The following is a 22,379-nucleotide window of genomic DNA, read 5'->3' as shown; positions in this document are numbered from 1 at the left end:
TCGTGCTTGAGATATATTCAAAGAGAGTGTTAATTTTTAGGAAAAAAGTGTATCCGGTATTTTTTTTTTCATTTTGTTGAATTACAGTTTTAACCCTATTTTTTAATTTTTAAGAATAATGATTATCTAATTAGATTAGGAGTATTTTTTATATTTTTTAAAGACATAACTAATTTTCTAAATCTTTTTAATAAATAGAGATAAACTTCCTAAAATATAATAAATATAAAACTACCATCTCTCTCTCCTCTCCCCTATCTCTTTCTCTCTCTCTCTCTCTCTCTCTCTCTCTCTCTCTCTCTCTCTCTCTCTCTCTCTCTCTCTCTCTCTCTCATCATCCCCAAACCCAAGCCTAGAACAGAACAACCCGGATCAAGCCAACCACTAAAACTCAACTACCACTACTACCACCATTCAAAACTGAAACCACCACCAACAACCAAAACAACCACCACAATCACCCACACCACCAACCACAACAACCACAAATCACCACCAAAAACCCAAAACAAAAAAACACCACAGACCCACCAGATCCGCCACAAACCCAAAAAAAAAAAAACCATAACCAAAACCATAGACCCACTGGAATCTGCCACAAACCCAAAACAACAAACCACAGTTAACAACCACCACCAAAACCATAGACCTACCACTGATCTACACCGGAATCTGCCACAAACCCATAACATTCTCTCTCACCTTTTGCTTGCTTGCTAGAAAAAGACAAAGCCACAAAAGGAGAAATCTTTCCTTTGTGAGCCACCGCGAGTCCGCGACTCCTTTTGCCTCTGGGAGCCGTCTGCCACCAATGTGATCATCAAGGCATATGAGCATGGGAGCATGTGATCATTGGAGCATGTAAGCGTATGAGCATTCAAACATGTAAGTATCCAAACATGTGAGCAATCAAGCATGTGTGTAAGGGAGCATACGATAATCAAATCAAGTAGACATGTGAGCAATCAAACATGTATATACATATGAGCATGATAGCATACGGGCATGTGATCATCAAAGTGTCCAAACTAATGAGGCAAATGGCATACAAGCAAGTGTGTATCTGATCGTCAAAACATGTAGACATGGGAGCATACGATCATTGAAGCATGTGAACATTGGAGCATGTATTTATTAGAGCATTTGAACATAGGAGCATGTGATCATCAAATCATGTAGACATGTGAGTATGTGATTAACAAAGTTTGTGAACATACAAGCACATGAGCATTTAAGCATCCAAGTACACATACATCTTACCGTCTAATCACCTTAGTATTTAGGCATGATCATCAAAGCATGTGAGTGCACGAACATCCAACAGCATGAGCACATTAGCCTCCAAGTATATAGATATATTATCATCCAAGTGTATGCACATGTAAACATAAAGAAAGGTATGGTGCTTAATGACAATTAATGAATAAGTCCTCTAAAGGAGTGACACATAATTGAACATATGAGTGTGAGAGCATACACGTATGTGAGCATACAAACATATGAGCATTTAAACGCCTAAGTAAACATACCTCTTACCGCCCAATCACCTTAGCATTCAAGCACAATCATCAAGGCATTTGAGTGTATGAACGTCCAACTGCATTTTTACTTAAGCCTTCAAGCATATAGACAAATCATCATTCAAGTGTGTGCCCATATGTGTGGATATCAAACTAGTGAACATTAAAACCAGTGAGCATGGGAGCTTGCAATCATCAAAGCATACAAGCATGAGATCATAAAACTATGTGAGTATGGGAGCATGTGATCATCAAAGCATTTGATCATGCGAGATATGATTATCAAGGCATGTGAACATGGGAGCATGTGATTGTCAAAGCATCTGAACATGTGAACAATCAAACATGTGAGCATCCAAACATGTACATGGGAGCATGTGATTGTCAAAGCATGTGAGCATCCAAACATGTGATCAATCAAGCATGCAATTAAACACATCGTACTCTCGAATCACCTTAGAATTTCAGCACGATCATAGAAGCATGTGAGTGCACGAGCTTCCAACTGCATGAGCAAGTCAACCTCCAAGCATATAAATATATCGTCATCCAAGTGTGAGCACATGTGGATACAAAGAAAAAATTGTTGTTTAATGAGAATTAATGAACAAGTCTTATGAAGTGACACTTAATTGAGCATGTAAGCATTTAAGAATGAAAGTACACAAGCATGAGAGCAGAAACGCATGTGAGCAAAAAAGCATTTGAGTATTTAAGCATCAAAGCACACATACCTTTTACCTCCCAATCACCTCAACATTCAAGCACAATCATCAAAGCATTTAAACGCATAAACGCCCAAACAGCGTGATCACTTAAGCCTCTAAGCGTATAGACATATCATCATCAAAGTGTGAGTGCGTATGTATGGATATCAAACATGTGAATATCAAAAGCATATATATGGATATCAAAGCATATTAGCATATTAGCATATTAGTATATTATCAAAGCATGGGAGCATGTAATCATCAAAGCATGTGAACATGGGAGCTTGTGATGATTAAGGCATATGAGCAAAGGATGAGCATGGGAGCATGTGAGCGAGTAAGCATTCAAACATGTTAGCATTCAAGCATGAGGTTATACAAACATGTGACCATACAAGCATATCATCATCCAATTGTGCGCAAATGTAGATATAAACAAAGAGTTGATGCTTAATGAGAATTAATCAATAAGGCTTATGAAGGAGCAACATTTGATTGTACACGAGCAATTACGCATGAGGGTATACAAGCATGTAAGTATGAAACTAGACACATGAGTATTTAAGCACTCAAGTACACATACCTTTTACCACCCAATCACCTCGGCATTCAAGCACAATCTTCAAAGCATTTGAGCATACGAACGTCGAACTACATGATCACTTAAGCCTCCAAGTATATAGACATCATCAAGTGTACATGTGCCTGGCTATCAAACATTTGAATATCATTGTGTGTGACCATGAGAGTATGCAATCATCAATGCATATAAGCATAGGGAGCATTGTCAAAGCATGTGAGCATGGGAGCAAGTAATCATCAAGGCATGTGAGTATAGGAACATGTGATCATTAGGGCAGGTGAGTGTGTGAGCATTCAAACATGTGAGTATCCAGGCATGTGAGAAATCAACCATGTGAACATGGAAGCATACAATCATTGAAGGGTGTAGACATGTGAGCAGGCAAGCATGTAAGAATATGTGAGCATCAGAGCATAAGGGCATGTTAGCATGTGATCATCAAAGCATCCAAATGTATTTGTTTGGGGGCATACAGGCATGTGAGCATTTGATCATCAAAGCATGTAGACATGGGAGCATACGCTCATTAAGGCATGTAAACATGAGAGCATATGATCATCAAAGCGTGTGAACATATGAGCCTATTATTATTAAAGCAAGTAGTCATGTGAGCATGTGATCATCAAAGCAAATACATCAGTGAGCATACAAGCACATGAGAATTTAAGCATCTAAGTACACATACATCTTACCGTCAAAGTACCTTAGCATTTATGCATGATCATCAAAGCATGTGAGTGCACAAGCATCCAACTACATGAGTACATCAACCTCCAAGCATATAGATACATTGTCATCAAAGTATGTGCACATGTGAATTCAAACAAAGGTTTGATGCTTAATAAGAATTAATGAATAAGTCTTATGAAAGAGTGACACTTAATTGAACATATGAGCATCATGTAAGCATGAGTGCATACAAGTATGTGAGCATACAAGAATGAGTATGTAAGGACTCAAATACACATACATATTGCCGCTAATCACCTCAGCAATCAAGCACAATCGTCAAGCATTTGAGCGCAACAACGTGCAATTGCATGATCACTAACATAAAAAACCAATCATCATAATCCCAATCAACACTAACATAAAAACCATTTTTCTTTTAATCTCTGTCCTTTCTTGTTAGCTCATCCTTTGTTTACTCTTCCCCTATATTAGGTTGCACCCCTTTTAGCCTTTTATTAGTTATGTTTAGAATATATGTACTTATAAAAAACACAGAATGGGCAACAAAAGATAAATCAAGTGTATTGACCAATAGAGTTTGTGTTCAACAAAAAACAATAAGTTGAAAAGTGAGGTCATACATATATATGCTACAATTTTTTAAGAATTAGTAACCCAAAAAAATTCCCATCACTGCTTCATCATATTACTACTAACACATGAAGACTGACAAGCTAAATTTAAATTAGTTTAGGATCAGAAAATATAAATCAAGTCAAAACCACTGTATTTGATTTTTTTTTTTCCATCGTTTAATATAAGGTGTCAAGGTTGCCTACACCAAGTTCCGACACCCTAAAAATTATATCATGTTGACTGGGCAATTATTTAATTTCTATTTACAATTATTTATGGCATAGTAGATAAAGAAGAACCCAAAAAGGAATGGGAGCAGGTGGCTAACATGGTACTACGAGAAAAAAAATCACGTGATGAGCATTTTATATGAAAAAATGGGTAAAATAAGGCGATTTTTACAGGAATGATCATAGATTTCTTTCCCAAACTATGCTACAACATTTCTATATCATCTTTGTGCATGCCATAAACCAAAATTAACAATGAAATTTGTATTCCTCTCAAATCTTACCTAAACTAAAAGAGAAACAAACACTGTATAACATGACATACATCCAAGACTCCAAACAAGAGTAAGACATTTTCTTATACTGTACATCATAATTCACAATGGTTCAATCAATATAGAAATAACCCCCCCCCCCCCCCCCCCCCCCAAAAAAAACAAAGAAGAAGAGACAAATATGATTACTAATACATTTAAATGATTCACACACACACACACAGACCCTTGGTCAATTAGCATAATAAGGTAAAGAAAGGTTAATGCAGAGTTATATAACTTACAGTGGTGTGAGGCACTTCATGTTGGTAGACTTGATAATATGGTCAAGAAATCCCTTCTCATCTTGAAGGACAGTATTTACAGCAACTTGAGAAAAAACATTATATATATATATATATATATATATATACATATATATATAAATTAGAATGCTGACCAATAATCCCAAAATGCTAAGATACTGCAAGAACAAGATGAGGAAGAAATGCTAAAACTAGAGACAAAAGAGATATAGACATTGTCTATTGGATACAAAACAACATATGCCACAGGAACTTAGACATTGCAAAATTTGGCCTAAAACACTGAAACCCAAGCTATATAGATGGGGAATTACCCAAAAGCAAATGCAAGCATAATGTCACAAACATCCTACTTGAGTCACAGATCACTAGCAAAGGTAACTGATTAGATAGCAAACATCCTAAAAGCATCACATATGAAAATCAATGAATGAAGATGTCCCCTGGCCTATTTATCAAAACAAAGTAAAGTCCCTAGCGTAACATACAAAAGCACTAGCTCCTAGTCAGTAAATTTGCTAGTGAAAAGAGAGCTCAAGCGCAACACCATCAAAGTGGGCCTCGATTTCTGCAAATAAAATGGAGTACAAGTTTTGTATTCAATCAGGCATGATAATTGATTTTAAATGATGTGGCACCATGTACAACCTTGGATTTATGAAAACTAAATATTGACGATGAAATGGGCCCCCTTCATTTCAAAGACAAATAAGTGGACCATTTTCCTAAAATAATAAGCCTTCCAGCAAATAGATCTATCATCATCCACATGAGTGCAAATGTGAGTGGATATCAAAGCATTTGTTCTATGTCGCTCGAATATTATGATAAAGTGGAAACACAAGGATGTACGTTTGTTAGTAGTAGCATCATAAAATTATTTAATTTTCTGTATATATAAAATTAGCTATTTCAAAATAAGAAAAAATATTTTGTCGTGCATAAACACTAATGTCTGCACCAGTTGAGATTGATATCTTTCAAATTCTTATAAGAATAACAAGAAGGCCAAAAATGTAGCTAATGACTATTAGCCAAAAGAATAGCCATAAGAGAGTAATGGAAATGTTTGTTGGCATAAGTCCACACTTCTATAAATTTCTAAATGACAATAAACATATTAACACTAACTTTAATCATGCTTCATTCTTCTTCTCATTCAACAGAGAAATGCATATAAGCCCCTGTAATCATTATAGGACTAATCCAAAGAAATCATATTCCTATATGTATAATTAAGTGAACGGTCTATGAATTTTAACCACATCAACGTCGCACACAGACTTCATTCAAAAAAGAAACACAAAATAGGAAATTTTTATCCTGCTTAGCAACAGAATTTGGGTATTTCTCAAAGTTTAAGGAAGTTTGAAATTTTACCCAAAAGAAATTATCTACAATGCATTCATTATCATAAAACAAGCTAAGCAAAGCAATTCCAGACAAAACTCTTTCACAAACTAAACTAAAGCCATTCATGATACAAACTACTCATAAAACCCCATGCACATATAAGGTTACACACACACACACACGCACACACACACACACACACAAACTAAACTAAAGCCATTCATGATACAAACTACTCATAAAACCCCATGCACATATAAGGTTACACACACACACACACACACACATATATATACATATATATCTGTCCTTTTGCTTGTATGCTATATGCTCTGCATTTGTTCCTAAAGTTACAAGCAGGGAACGAGAAACTAGCAATAAATATCAGCTCTTTAAAGAGGAATAGCATTATAAGATCATCTTATGATTGACTTTGCATGAATTACATCTAACCAATCTATCTTATCAAGTAATTCAGATCAAGCAATTGGGACCCAATGGACTTGCTAAATAAAGCATGCATAATGAATGTATATGAGTAAACAACAAAACCAATTCTATGATCTGCGTATAGAGAAACAAAATGCTTGCAGTTTTAGGATATGCAGATAGCAAAACAAAATACTTACTGTTTGAGAATTGAGATTGAGTATTTTATGTATCAATGACTTCACCTCAATAGGAAAACAATATGGACGAGAATTCTGCTGCGTTTATATACACATCAGCCACAAAAGCAGTTAGTTAAAAATGCCAGTCCTCCATTTGAACTACTAATTGTTATGCGACTCACATTCAGTCCCTGGGGAAAGTTTCCTCTTTCTTCGTGGGAGTAATAAAAGAATAGGATAAATTATACTAACCACTCTTGAGGTTTGAGTAATGTTAGGGACTTCCCTCCTGTTTTCAGAAATAACATTTTGTCCCTAGCACTGCTAATAGCTTACACTGTGGATGGAATAATTAAAAAATAAATAAATATGAACAAATTTTTCATATGACTAACTGAAAGCATCATAAAACTAATCTTTTCGAGCTCCAGTTCTCCCTCTCTTGCAATGGCTATTGAGTTTACTTATTTTAGAATAACTTGAATTTTTATTTAAGCTTTTCCTTCTTTGGATGCATAAGGCATCAATATACTGCATATGTGTACATGCATTAAGCACTATATAGCTTTCTCTGGCTAGTGGCTAAAGTACATTACAAAAGAAAAATGGGCCGCCTGCAACCTTGGGCAGAATAACTAGTTTATGAGCATAGCAGATACACTGAAAAACTTACCCCAGTTCTACCATCGGATTGATGTGACAGTGATCCTTCCTGCAATTACATTAGTTTCTTGCACCTGATATAAATCACCGAAAAAATTTTACTTGAATTAATCACGTCCATAAAAATTCATTACTCGAATATCAAAAATACAAAATCGACAAAAGAATAAACAAGATTCTACAAAAAGAAAAAAGAATGCAGGCTTTGTATTCATTTGAACAAAACAATAACAAATAAAAGGGGAAAAATAGATTACCAATTCCAAGCTTCATAACTTGAAAATGAATCTATATTATTCATAAGCTCTGGTGAGTTTTATAAACAAAATGAGTGTGAAAAATCTCTACCACGTGAAGCTGAGCAGAGCCATTGAAGTGCCTTGGGTTGAAACAATTCAATTTTTTTGTAGTGTATAGTGCTTGTCAACATGTGTAACAGACACAATGTAATATGCCCATCTCCAAAAATTTGATTATAGACATCAGGTTCAACCCAACAAGATTAAGACAATAACAAGGGGACCATGGAAACAACTCTCATGCAGTAAGCATACCATTTGGTAAGATTGCTGGTGCACCACCAATATCATCCACTTGTGATATTTTCAGAAGAGTATTAAAATAGCAAAAAAGGAAAAGAAGAAATACCTCATTCTTTACTACTTTTGAAAAGAATTTGAATTGGTATACATCAATATCACCAAGGAGTGCTAGATCGAGACCAAATACCCACCACCTTTTAAGGAGTTGCAAAGCAAAATAACTCTTCTTTTGAGGCATAAACCCCACCTTCCCAACCAGATTTTATGATATATAAATCTTATAAAGGTATTAAGACCATCAAACCACCTTCCCAACCAGCTTTTATGATATATAAGTCTTATAAAGGTATTAAGACCATCAAACCAATCTACGTTCAAAAAGAGAATATTATTTCACCATAGTGACAATCTAGACGGTTACAAAGTTTAAGGGCTTCTTAATGGGCAAAATCAGGGTCTAATATTTGATACTAGTTCATGTTATCAAATAAATGCAGAAATAAATTCATAAATGAAAACAAAAGAATCAGTTCCAAAAGCTTTTCTCTTTTGCGGAGGAACAAAAGTAAATCGTGAAAGGCTTAGACTCAGAATTTATACAAACCATGGTTTCCAGGAATAACAAAAAACTGAGGTCCATCATATTGCTTCAGTTCAGACACCCCACAAGGTACCTCAAGCTTGTTTACAGCTACATGCTCTGGCTTATACCACAGAGGGGGTTGTAGAGCATACAACATGTAAATGCTAACGGATTGGGGTACCTATAATAAAACCAGACAATTCAGCTTTGTTTTTTCTTATATACTTAGAACTCACACAACAATATGGAACGAACATACCCTAGAGGGAAGGAGATGCCATTTGGACATACTTGAGTGTTTATGTGAATAGTTTAGCATATGATAATTAATTCTCCTTCTACGCTTGCCATAGAATTTTTTTTCAAACCCAACCGTTGACAATTAAACACTCAGAATCAATACAAATTAGGGTGCTCTTAAGCAACCCCAACCCCCCCACCCCCCCCCCCCCCCTCTCAAATTTAAAAAAAAAAAAAATCAATGGCATAAGCAAAAAATATTCAATTTGAAGCAAATGCCATAAATTGCCTACTTACAATTCTGAAAGCAAAGTTACAATATGTTGATCCTAAAATTACCAGAAGATGTGGCCTGCAACATGCTAAACAAGTAATCATTGAGTCCATTCCAAGAACTTCTAACATAACAGGAACAACCAGCATGGAGTTGTGCTCCAACGAGAACAAACCTTAAATCCAGCACACTTATAAATTGATGCCCGAGTGGTTGTAACTACAAAGTACGCAGAGGCAGTGGTGGCAAAAGGGAGTCAATATGGCAGTTAAGAGGTGGTGTACAGACACGATAAAGGCAGTAGGGCCAGAGTGGTATGGCTGATAGTATTACGGTGAGTTTAAAGATGTAATAATGGTGGTGGTGGTGTTGAAGATTGTCCTTTTAGGTCTAGTTACTTTCAGAGTTGGAAATTCAGTAATGTACTATTTGCATAAGAGATTTTTATGTAGGATTTTACTTGGTTGCAATTTTGGAATTTCCAAAATGGATTTCACTTGTTTGCTTTAACAATAGAGTGAACTTAGTTTTATCCATAGCCCAAGTTCAAATTCTATGGAGGACATACAAAGCCCCAAAAGAGAAAATCGCGGAAGAAGCTATCATTGTACAAATTTCAACCACCATAATTATCTCAACCCACCATTGCTTTTCACATCATTACCACTGATGTTGCTAATGCCAATACCATCACCACCACTGTCAATGCTACCACCACCATCATGTGTTGCTACCTTTGCCACTTGTCATAACATCCCATAACATCCACCACCATTCTACCGTCATCACCAAATCATTGCCACTACCATTACCATCATCATTGAAAAGATTATACTACTCTAATTTCTAAGTTCTTAGTTATACTTATCTTAACAATAGAGATTTAGATTAATGGGATTAAAATTCCCATCAATTGAAATCCCTTCAATTTAAAAATTCTAAGAATTTCTCAAATTCTTCATCCAATCACAACCTTAAAGATCAATTCAGCTCCCAACAATAGACGTTAAGGTATCCAATTCTAAAATTAAAAAATAAAATATAGTTCAACAATCATAATCATTTGGGATTTTCATTTTCGGTATTCTTTTTTTAGTAATAATGATGACTACAGGATTCAAATTTTCTGTTATTCATTGCGTACTTTAACAAATCATCAAGACCAAAAGGTTACATCAACAATAAGCATTATATAAATTGGTGTCAACTTTTTTTTAATGAGTATAAATTGGTGTACTTAATTACATGCCTACACATCATGTTATGAATCATAAGTAAGAGTTTTCATCATATGAATCATATGTTTCCCATCTCTACAGCAACAAGATCTAGTATCTTATCCCTAAACCTTTATAGTTGATACAAGCATTTCACCCAACTAACATTTCTAAGGCAATGGAATATATGTAACTAGCTAAATAGCAAATGACAAAGAACGGCAAGTAAAATATAAGAAACTATTTATTGGATAAAACTGATTTTAGTTTTACCTTGTAGAGTTCAACTAACACATTGTCAAGAGATTCCGGAGAATCATAAGGGCAGAGATGATGAAAATATTTGATAGCCTCAATTGCCTCATCAGATTAATCCAATTTTTTCATCACAATTGCCATGTCTTTCAAGGCATATAAACCTGGTCCCCAGCATTTATATGGCAGACCACAACAGGGAAATTGCCTTGCTTGGATCCTTGTTATCAACTGTAGTTGGAGAAACAAACAATTAATAATACACACACACACATATATATACAATCAATACAGAATGGAAAATAAAAAAAATTCCAGATGGCTAATCTTCAAACATTAAAACTATCAATTTTTTATGGGAGAAAGGTTTTGATCTCTCAAATCTGTATGATCCGCACACTTCAGAAACATTTTCTTTGGCTATTCTTAAAAAAAATTTATAAATGTTTCCTTCATTACTACTTCTCTATTCTCACAGTATTTTTAAGATAAGCTTCCATAACAAGATCCAAATAAAGTTTCTTTGTAAACACAAGGAATCGGTTTGAGCTACAAAGAACAATTTTTTTTTTTTTTTTTAAAGTAGTTATACATGAAAGATCATATTAATCAATAAACTTCACGTCACAAATTTCAGAGGAGAAACATAGAAACTAAATTTAAAAAATCTTTTAAAACAACAGGAACATGAAAATTAATTCAAGTACCTGAATGCAAGAGTTGACAACTGGATCCTTACATTCTGTTTGTAAATAGAGAAAGTTCATTAGCACAACACTAGAGTTTGCAGGACAATAAATTCACTATTAATTTTTTTTAAATTAGATAGATAGATAGATAGATAGAAATAGAGAGAGAGACCTAAAGAGTATACAAATTGCACAAGGCTGATACACATTAATTCATTTAGCTTGGAGATATTCAGCAAATAACATAATTAGAATCAAGTTTTTCAAGAACAATTTTTATATGAGAAGTATTGAGGCAGGCTAGACAAGATATGCAAATTTTCCATGAACCGAACCATTTATTTGATTTGATCAATCATTGGCCAGCCTAAAAGGCAGCATCTCTGGTTATAGCAGGTACTCTAACAACTCATGTTAAATTATGCAGAGCACCCTTTTGCTTTTTGTTTGAATTAATATGCAATGCAAGTTACTTCACCTGACAATCTAAGGGCCTGTTTGGTTGGTTAGTTTGAGTAATGTTGTTTGGGTGTTTTTGATATATGTATGGGTGAAAAAGTGTGTTGAAATGTGTGTAAGGTTGTTTAAAATATGAAAATGTTAATTAGAACTAACCAACCAAACAGGACATAAGTATTTCAAACACAAAATCTGCAATATTTTCTTCCACCAGGACTTGGGTCTGCTATCTTGAAGCACCTTCGCAAGACAAATAATGAAACAGTAAATATAGTGTGCCCAGTTGGACTTGTCTGCCTGACAAAAGCAATGGACCTTTGATGGCCTCAGCAAAAATGATATTCAAACGAGGCCCATCTTCTCTATCTTTAGGTTCTTGCATGAAATTATCTGCTTCATATAGAATAATGCTGCTTTCCTCATTTGCATTCACCCTAGCGAAAAACCCTCTCTGAGCAAACACCGTCAAAAGTGCTAAGCAAGAATGACTTGAAAACTGTTTGTTGAAAGAAAACAATGATATTGATGAAAATGAAATGATCATGATTTAAAAATGATATAGTGGCATCTGGACTGGTGAGTTTTTAATTTGTACCAGAGTGACGGCTACTTGTGGCTATATAGTATTCAACAAGTTTTGCCTTATAGTTGAGTCCAATATATGGGCAACAGGTTTCTAGAGTTCACCCTAGATTTTTAGAGCTAGCTTAAACAAGTTTATTCTCTTTGATGAAACTCATTACTTGCTCATGAGCCATTTAAAGTGCTTGCCAATGACCTTTAGGTCAGATGGCATCTTCTAGTGTTTCCAACAGAGACATCTAGTGTTTAAATCCTTCCAACCACACTTGAAATGTATCAAAGAAAATTAAATCAAATTGCTTTTGTGCCATGTTAAATGTTCATGTCAAATCTAAAAAGCCCTTAACATCACCATATAATATCATGATGAAATGTAACTTAGATGTCCTATGTATGATTATTTAGTGATTGAGGCTCTTGTTCTTATTATTCTAACACCAAAATGGAAAGGGCTCTTGGCATTTGATCCTGACCAAAATTCTGGTCACGTCTTGCTACCTCTCCAACTAGACATCCCAAAGGAAATAAGTAGAAACCGAAATTGAATTTGCAAGAAACAAAGAAAGAGATGACTAGGCGCAATTGATGATAAACCTAGACAATTCAAGTGGACGTCATCAACTTGGGTCTTCATGAGGGTATTCCCCACCAGGTGCAAGAGCTTAGGACAAAAGGCTAATAAAACATCAGTTCACCATCTTCTGATGCATATTGGAAGATAGAAACTTTGTGCAGAACAAACATGATTTCCCCCCAGATCTCCTCACTGTGATAAAAAGGAATCGAGGACTTAAGTATAATGCAGTACATACTAAAAAACATAAAATGAAAATTTCTTAAAAATCCAAGCTGCTTTGTTTGTTACCTTGGCAATTGAAGACCTGCAACAAGATTGGAAAAAAGGCCACATTTATCTTTGATGTGGGCATAGAGATTATTCGTCTGACAGTTCAAAAGAACCCCTAAGCAGTGAAGCTGTGCTAAGCAATTCATAGAAATGGAGTGTGGGTCAGTAATGTTTAAATAATTAAATTCCCTCAATTCTTGACTACTTAAACTTACTTTTGAGACAATTGGTAATTTATAATACTATCAAAGCACGAGATCCTGAATTTAAATTTTGTCTTTGCTCTGCCTTTCATTTAAATTCCATGTGTTGAGCTCCACTTGTTAAAGGGGAGTCTCAACCCACACATGAGAGAAAGCATTAGAATTATTAGATAAATAATTACATATACCATTTTCTAAAAATTTAAGCTTTTGGAAAAATTAGTCATCTATCAAAAATACCTCTAACCCTAACCATTGATAAATTTAAAAATCCTAATGCATAATTTTTATTTGTTATATTTCTTATTGCATTCCTTTTTTAGCGCATCATCTATAATATATATATATATATATATATATAAAATTTTGAGGCATGTATGTATCCAATTTAACTTTATTAAAAATTTGATGCGAAGTGACTTATTCATACTACTCAGCGGAGATCTCTCAAGTAGGTAAAATCAACAACTCATAAATCACTACTATTATTGAATGAATGTTTATTTTCTATGTGTAAGCATCTAGTTATATAATGAATCAAAATCAACAGGAACTTAATCTTCCTCTCTGACCAAAGAAGTTTTTCATTACTGACAAGAATCAAAATCAATAGGAACTTAAAATTCAATTAAAAAAAAATCAGAATCCAGGAAAAAAACCCATTAGTCTAAACCATATGAAAGCACAAAAAAGCCCATTAGTCTTCCTCTCTGACATAGGCATCATCAGCCAGCAGCGGCATGGAAAACCCCCTCACCAGATTTTCTGGGGAAAATCTTTTGAATACATCTCATGTAAAAGGGTCATGCTCTTTTGTACATTTTTAAGGTATTTATTACTTATCCAGGAAAAAAAAAACTTAAAAGATATAGCTGAGACTCAAAACACCAGGAAAAGTTTCAAGATTAACAATAGAAAAACAGCTACAAGGACCATGGAGATGGGAAAAAATGTAACAGGAAAATAATAATAATAATAATAATAATATAAAGCCAAAAACATCCCACAACGAAAATTTTTTGACAAGATAAAGGTGGCCATACAGCTACACAAAGATAATTTTATTATTCCTCATCTCAAAATCATGAAATTGTACTAACCTGTCTGATTTTCTCAATTCATATTGCCGCAAAAAAAAAATTAGGAAGCTGAAATGGCTGTTTCTCAATACCACACTTGCCCTGGAAAAAAGAATACCCAATAATGAGACACAAGTAATTGCACTAGCAAAATAGAATGATAATTCTGCAAGAGTAAAAAATTTTCAAATTTAAGAGGAATTCAGCCCAAGCATATTAAGCACAATGGAAAGGCATCTGTAAATTCAAAGCAGATTAATTAGCAACTCAAATGTAAACAAATCCCCAACATATATCATGCAAAGGTACTCTTTTATAAAACTAAAAGAGTTAAAATTTCCCCATATATGGCATCATATAAATATCAAAGCCCCCCCACCCCCACCAGCAAATACATGAACAAAGAAATCATTTAAGGGTGCTCATTGCCAAACACCTACAAGTCTAGTCTCCATGATTGTCACAGCAGCTCCCCTGCAAGAACCACATATACGCATATAAGAGAAACCTTATCAACTTGATCTTCCTACACCCTATTCTCTAAATCCCACAGGTTCACTATTTCCACAAGTCATGCATGCACATTTTAATTTTTAACCCTTAGTCTTCAATTCTAGTGATGCTTACTAAACTGCAAAAATTTATGTGTCTGACAACAATGCCTTGGGACAGGCACAGTGTTCCTGTATGATTTCAAAAACACCAACAACTTCAGGTCTGCAGAGGTTGCATCCCACACCTAGAAATGAATGAAATGTATATAACCACAGAACAATAACAAGAAGAATAATAAGAAGAAACAACAAAGCACAAGCAAATATCCCTACCTCAACAACATCAGGCCTTGAGAAAATTTGCTTCAGTTAAGCAATCTTCATCCGCCGTTGTAGTTGAAAGACAAAAACAGAAATCCTTTAATCTTTTATGACAAACTGTTGCAATCATAACAACTATATGAAAATATACAAAATATCGATTGATATATTTATTAACAAGTCATATATACCCTCCTCTTCTTGTTCGACACACCTCTCTTTTTGTGGGTTGTCCTGTTCTTCTGAGACTGAGTCTGAGTCAGCCTTCATGGTTGAGGCTGCATTTTCAGCAGACTCATCCTTGTTATCACTATCCTGAATGGGTAGAATAATTAATGCATCATGTCAGGCTCATACTTCTCCTAGCGGAAAATAGAATAACATAAAGTCAATATTACATAAAAAGGGATGGGGGAGGATTCCTTTAACCTGAGTCTCGGTAGTTTCACGGAAACTGAATTTGCTAAAAATCTTTCTAAATTCTTCATCCATTCCATCATCAAGCTCAGCAGGCTCTGGGACATACTCCACTTCAACTTGCGGAAATGTCTACAAATTTCCAACATATAAGAGAAATAAACATGTTCAGAACCATGTAACAAAACTTCCTGATTTATAATTCATTGGACAACATGAATATGGGTATTATAAGATCTTAATACTCTTTTTTCAAGCTAATGCAAAACCAGCTTAATTTGAAGACGAAATTCATCTATCTTATTCAGTTTTTCTTCTCTAGTAATGTGAAAACTAAACAGAAATAAACTCTCAATTAAACTCCATCAGAGAGAGGGAAGATTACTTTGTTTCCAAAAGGGTTACCTTCTATCCAGATTTCAAATATCCAAACAGAAAATTTTACCCCCATAAATGTTACACCTTAAAGAGTTCAAGCTTATATTCCTTTTTCTTCGAGTTCAAGAACAATTACTTCATTGCTCAATTTCAAAGATATTCGTGAAATATTTTCTTTAATTTAAATAGTTTTTAATAAATCTCATCAAGTGCTAGTTTCCTATAATCTTTCTCTTGTTTTCCTTCGGTTTCTAAACAAACAAACAAAGCAGGAAATAAATCACAAAGAAAAACTCCATGCTCCACTCAATTCAACACACGTAAATGATAAATCCTAACTTCAACTATCATAAACCAAAATCCACTAAACATTAAGCAACCTTTGCTATCACAGATTCCAATATCCCATACAAATGAAATCACACCCAAAAAAAAACCTGTTGAGGATCGTTGTTCTCCTTGGAATCATCGTCATCAGTGACGCTGGAGGGGGCTTGGCAGGCCTTGGAGTTCTTCTGCTTACGGCGGTGACAACCTCCTTTGGTATCGCAAGACTTCTTGGTGGGGTTAGGGTTAAAGGATAGATCTCCACTGGCAACAGTGTTGTTGGAGAGTGGTAGAGTTATCGCGAGACTTCCTTCCTCTCCTTGCTTCACTTCAGAGAAACATAGAAGATGAATTTAAACCGTTTGAAGAGAGAGAGAGGATCAGATTTTCATTTTCTGGGGAGAATCTTTGAACCCGTTTTCTTGAATTGAATCTATATGTTTTTGTGGTAAGGAAAAGGAAAACCACTTTCTTGAGGGAAAATTTCCTGCATTTGAAGATGGGTTATCTGGAAAAGTCTGTGAAAGTGAGAATTTTTTGAGAGAGAAAAGTGAAGTATAGAAAGGGAGAGAGAGAGAGAAATTTGAAAAGACTATTGAGTTTTATAATTACTAGCCCTTAGCGTCTTGGCACGGTTGCACGTGCGAGTTTCTTTGATATAAACCAAAATGACGTCTCAAACGAAATGCTTAATTACTAGCCATTACAGACATTTCTTTCTTAAAAAAATAGTGATTTTCAATTTTTTTTGGTGCATAAAATTTGTCAAATATAGTTTATCAAATTTTCCTTTGTGCTTTCAAATGCCAATCGATGAAAGAACCACTTACAAAAATTTCTCTCTTCAAATTTCCTCAACATTTAAGATTATTTTTGGTAAGTAACGAAAATATTTCATTAAATAATTTCTTTTCTTATGTTTTAAAAAATTAAAAAAACTAGACCCACCAACCAGCCAACCCTTTTCCTCTTTCTCTCATTTGGATGTATAATTAATTTATTATTGCAATATATGGTGTTCATAAAGTACTATTAAACTCAAAAGGATTCTATAAGATACCTCTACCCTATTTAAAACAAAAAAAGATACTAGGTTCTCAGCACTCCAGTGCATAAAATGTCTAATTTTTTAAATAGAGATAAGGTCTTATAAGTGTAGACATAGGAGCATACAATCATCGAAGCATGTAAACATAGAAGCATGTGATCATCAAAGCATGTGAACATAAGAGCATGTGACTATCAAAGCAAGTAGATATGAGAATGTGATTATCAAAGCAAGTAGATATGTGAGAATGTGATCAACAAAGCATTAAGAATCCAAGTGTACCTACATCTACAATCCAACTGCATGCTTCGCATGAGCATTTAAGCATCTAAGCATCCAAGTAAACCTGTTACGGTCCAAGTGTACCAAGCATCCAAGTGTACATGAGCATTTAAGCATCCAAATACATAACATGTTACAGTCCAATCCCCTTAGTATATAAGCCTAATCATCAAAGAATGTGAGTGCCCGAGCATCCAACTACATGCTCACATCTGCCTCCAAGCATATAAATATATCATCATCCAAGTGTGTGCACATGTTGATACATACAAAAGGTTGATGCTTAATCAAAACATATGAATAAGTCCTGTGAAACAATGAATAAGCACATTCATCAAACATTTGAGCGCATAAATGTCCAACTGCACAACCAAGCATGTAAGAACATGCGAGCATGAGAGAATACGGGCATATGAGCAAGTGATCATCAAAGTGACTTTTGAGGGCATATAGGCATGTGGGCATAGGATCGTCAAAGAATCTAGACATGGGAGCATACAATCATCAACGCATATAGACATGGGAGCAAATGATTGTAGAAGCATGTGTACAGAGGAGCATGTGAACATCAAATCAAGTGAACATATAAGCATGTGATCATCAAATAAAGTAGACATGTAAGCGTGTGATCATCAAAGCAATATAGTAGACATGTGAACATGTGATCATCATCATCATCATCCGAGTCTGAGCACTTGTAAATATAAAGATAAGTAAGATGCTTAATGACAATTAATGAATAAGTACTTTAAAGGAGTGACACTTAAGTGAACATGTGAGTGTGAGAGCATATACGTATGTGAGCATAACAGCTTAAGAAAATTTAAGTACCTAAGTACACATACCTCTTACTGCCCAATCACCTTAGCACTCAAGTACAATCATCAAAGCATTTTAGCGTGTGAACGTCTAACTGCGTGTTAATTAAGGTGAAGATTCGCAGACTTGAAATTTTGGTGAACAGAGGGTGGTCAACAGATCTCATGCAAATACATATACAAAAAAAAGATAAAAATATCAGTTTCTAATTCACTAAACATGGATGACAAAAGACCTCCTCACAAAAGTGTGAAATCTACAAGTTGTGGTTTTTTTAGGTTAGCAATAAAAGAGACAACAAAGATATCTGTTTTCTGAGCTCCTAGCCTAACATGAGCATTCTATATAAGCAACCAACAAACTCCATGTCTCAAGTTAGGTAAAACAATACCATTGCAAACTAGCTTAATATCCAAAAAGAAATAGAAAAATTCAAAAATAAAGAAAGAAAGAAGTATCGAGTTCTGTATTAATTAAAAAGAGACCATAAGAGAAGCACTAACATTACTAGCTCCAGGATTTGGCATACACAACAAAACCAAATCCATGTTAAAAGGCAATCCATATATATATATATATATATAAGACAAAAAAAAAAAATCCAAAGCACCTAAAATTTGGAACACTCAGCAATTTTTCAGGTATAGGTCCAGAGAATAGATTCTTCTCCACATTCCTACATGGCAAGCAAGAATTTGTGAGTTGCTATAGGCAGCACATAGTTTCAAAATGCAACATCTGAATCGAGATCAAATTTTGGAACACAAATATTGCTAAGAAACAATTTAATCAAATATTTAAAAACAAAAATGAAAAACCAAAGAGGATGAAAGAAGGGTACAAATACTGCCGGCTGCAAAAGAAGATCCGATAAAACATCAATGTCTGGAGATATATCCAAATATATTAATTGTTGCCTAAAGCAATACAATAGAATCAAAGGGCTGGAAAAGACCATCAAGAAAGAGAGAGGAACAAACTTCAAAACTATCAAGTACATAAGAATTCAAATCACATAAGTAAATTATTTTTGTCAACGTACAGTTATGGACTTAATTGAGCTCATTAATAACTTTAGTATCATGTTCAATGACTAATTCTCCATGCTTCAAATAAAATCCAACAAGAGAATTCATATACGTATGTATGTATGTTTAAAGAGAAAAAATAAAAAAAATAAAAAAATAAAACAAAAGGAAACGAACTCATATTGAAGAAAGATGTAGAACTTCCTTTTCTCTTGCAAAATCCCTAAAAATAATTCCTTACCTATTTTATAAGTAGCATACTCAATGAACTCATTTAAGTATGAACTCATTTAAGTCATTTCATGATCTTCAAATGAACAATTTCCACAAATAAGGGAGAAAATCCAAACAATGTCGTGGTCTACTTTCCAATAGAAGTAGGATTATGCATGAAAAGTTCATATTTTTCCAATAAAAAGAGTACCTTTCAGTTACCCCTTCCAGCTCACACCTATGCCACTATATATCATTATTGAACTCCCTCACTTACCACTGTACATAATCACATGGAGTACACATTGAAAAGGCACACACTTATAGCATATAAGTGGTTGGAGGTAGACAAAGAGCCAAAACCACTAGGAAACCGAAAGACTCATGATTATGATGCAATGGGCAATAAAACCAAAAGCACAAAAGGCTTTGCTGAAATTGTTTGAACAAATTCGACATCAATTTAGAAGCTTTTGATAAGTAGAAGATAAGAAAGGCACAACTAAAATAAAGACTATCTCAAGATTTGTGTATGTCTACATCAGTAGACCTCAATCTTTGCTATGTTTTTCGAGTTAAACAAATTCTCCACACCAAAAAAAAGTGCAAAAAAGAAAGAACTTGTTCATGCAAATTATTATCCCATCAAAAAAAATTTAAGCCATTGGTTATTTTCTGTAAATAAGTTGTTCAAAATAAAAATCTCAAAATTAATCTTATAGACCCCAAAAAAAAGAGAGTGAACCAATGAAATGCCAGTAAAAATAAGTAGATTCCAGCAAACAATCTTACTAGCACTTCTAGCTTTTCTCATCATCAACACCAACAAACTGGAAGGTTGGCAAACGATTTTGCCTTATTTGAGTCACAGAAATTAAACAATATATATATATATATATTCTAACATAACTAAAAAATTATAAATTGCAAAATCGTCAAATACTCAATGAAAGACTCATAAAACTCAAAGATACCCAACATGTCAAAATTATATAGATATAATCAATCAATCGTAATTAAAACCAACACCACAACAAAGGGGTGTGGTTAACAATGGTTCAGTTTGGGGATTTGAGGAGAAAGTCAAAGGGATGGAAAGACGCATGCCAAAGACATAAAATCAAACACAGAAAGAAGGATTATATAAAACAGTTTATAAATGTGAAATTTACGCAAGGTACTTGTAATATCAACCCAAACCAAGACCAATTCACATCAAGTATAACAATCCACATTCTTAGTGAGGAAGAAAAACGAAGTTTACCCGAATTTCTTTTCGGTGCTAATTAAGCCAAAGTAATAGAAGAAACCTTTATCACATAATTATACTCTCTTTTTATGCTACAACCAGCTTGGAAAATTCACATTTACAACTAGTCAATATTAAGTCACTAACAGCATCAATTAATATTTTAAAGAGTAAATCATATTGCATTTCAGACAAGGAAATGCCAACAGAATTTCATAAATTTAGTGTAAAAGAAGTTTTCTGTATGCCAAAATGTTCAGAGGTGCAACCCATTACACAATCCAATCCTAAATTGGAGCTAGTTAGTAACTATAATTTAAAGCATATCAGAAAAACAAATACCTGGTATAATTCTGGTCCATAGTTATCAAACCCAGCAACTAGCAGAGAAACTCCAAAGGGCCTTACACCACTAGCAAGAAAAGTAAAGACTCAACTGTATTCAACTTCATAAACAAATAAATAAATAATAAACACGCTTCTTTAATTTTATGATCCTTAGAAAAATATGGTGAAGCTTACAAACCTTAGTTCCATTCCCATAACAAAAGCAAGGCTGGTTGTTGCCTTGAAATAAAATAATAAAGAAGTCAGGGACAAGAAAGTCAAATAAATAAAATTCTAAAATTTAATAATGACACTAAAAATGCAAGTACTAGGAGCATTCAAAAGTTCTACAGTTTCAAAAAAGTGAAAAAAAAAAATTTATATTCCTAGAGCTTGTATCCTTTATTCCTTTTCAAAATAGGTAATTTTAACCAACATGCCAAATATTTTGGTTTAGGAAATGATGAATTTATAAATCTCTATACCAGGCAACAAAAAAAAAAATGCAGTCCCTAACTTTACCCTTTGGTAGGGTCACTTGCTCCATTCTAAGCAGACAAAGCATCACAAAATCTTTAGGGTCCTAGCCAACTCTAGCTTAAATGGAACTTCTGCTTCCAACAATAATGGAAAGGAGTGTGAGGTCATGATTCAAGAACCGTCGAGTGCATGTATAACTACTTACAAATCCAAAAAACAACAAAACTCTTAAGGTTTCATTTGTTTTTGGCATAAACTGATATTGTGTTTTCAGGTATTTGGTGTGTCAAAAAATTTTAGTCAACGGAAAATTACAGTATATAGGCAGAAAACATTTAAACTTTTTTTTTATAAATCAAAATCATTTTCACCTTTAAAAAACATAAACGGTTTTCTGAAAAAAAAGACTTGCGTTTATCCCTACCATCCTTTTATCCCTTTTAACTCCATATGTTTCCAAACTAAAAA

The 22,379-nt window shown here is 34.2% G+C and overlaps 2 long non-coding RNA genes across 2 annotated transcripts; both read right to left on the bottom strand.

The window, feature by feature from the left end:
* Nucleotides 1-277: 277 nt before the first annotated feature.
* LOC142630995 (uncharacterized) lies at nt 278-15,452 on the bottom strand. The gene is made up of 14 exons (XR_012843482.1): nt 15,356-15,452; nt 14,550-14,630; nt 13,265-13,374; nt 12,994-13,165; nt 11,377-11,411; nt 10,688-10,900; nt 8,705-8,864; nt 7,569-7,632; nt 6,914-7,232; nt 4,911-4,995; nt 2,814-2,935; nt 1,976-2,043; nt 1,530-1,615; nt 278-802 (listed from the first exon to the last, which is right to left on the bottom strand). It is a non-coding gene; the product is annotated as an uncharacterized LOC142630995 (long non-coding RNA).
* Nucleotides 15,453-15,557: 105 nt separating this feature from the next.
* On the bottom strand, nt 15,558-16,615 carry LOC142630803 (uncharacterized). The gene is made up of 3 exons (XR_012843440.1): nt 16,576-16,615; nt 15,773-15,892; nt 15,558-15,658 (listed from the first exon to the last, which is right to left on the bottom strand). It is a non-coding gene; the product is annotated as an uncharacterized LOC142630803 (long non-coding RNA).
* Nucleotides 16,616-22,379: the final 5,764 nt, after the last annotated feature.

Source organism: Castanea sativa, chromosome 4 (genome assembly GCF_040712315.1).
Source record: "Castanea sativa cultivar Marrone di Chiusa Pesio chromosome 4, ASM4071231v1".
Classification (NCBI taxonomy): Eukaryota; Viridiplantae; Streptophyta; class Magnoliopsida; order Fagales; family Fagaceae; genus Castanea; species Castanea sativa.
This window is presented reverse-complemented; position numbering and strand designations above follow the sequence as displayed.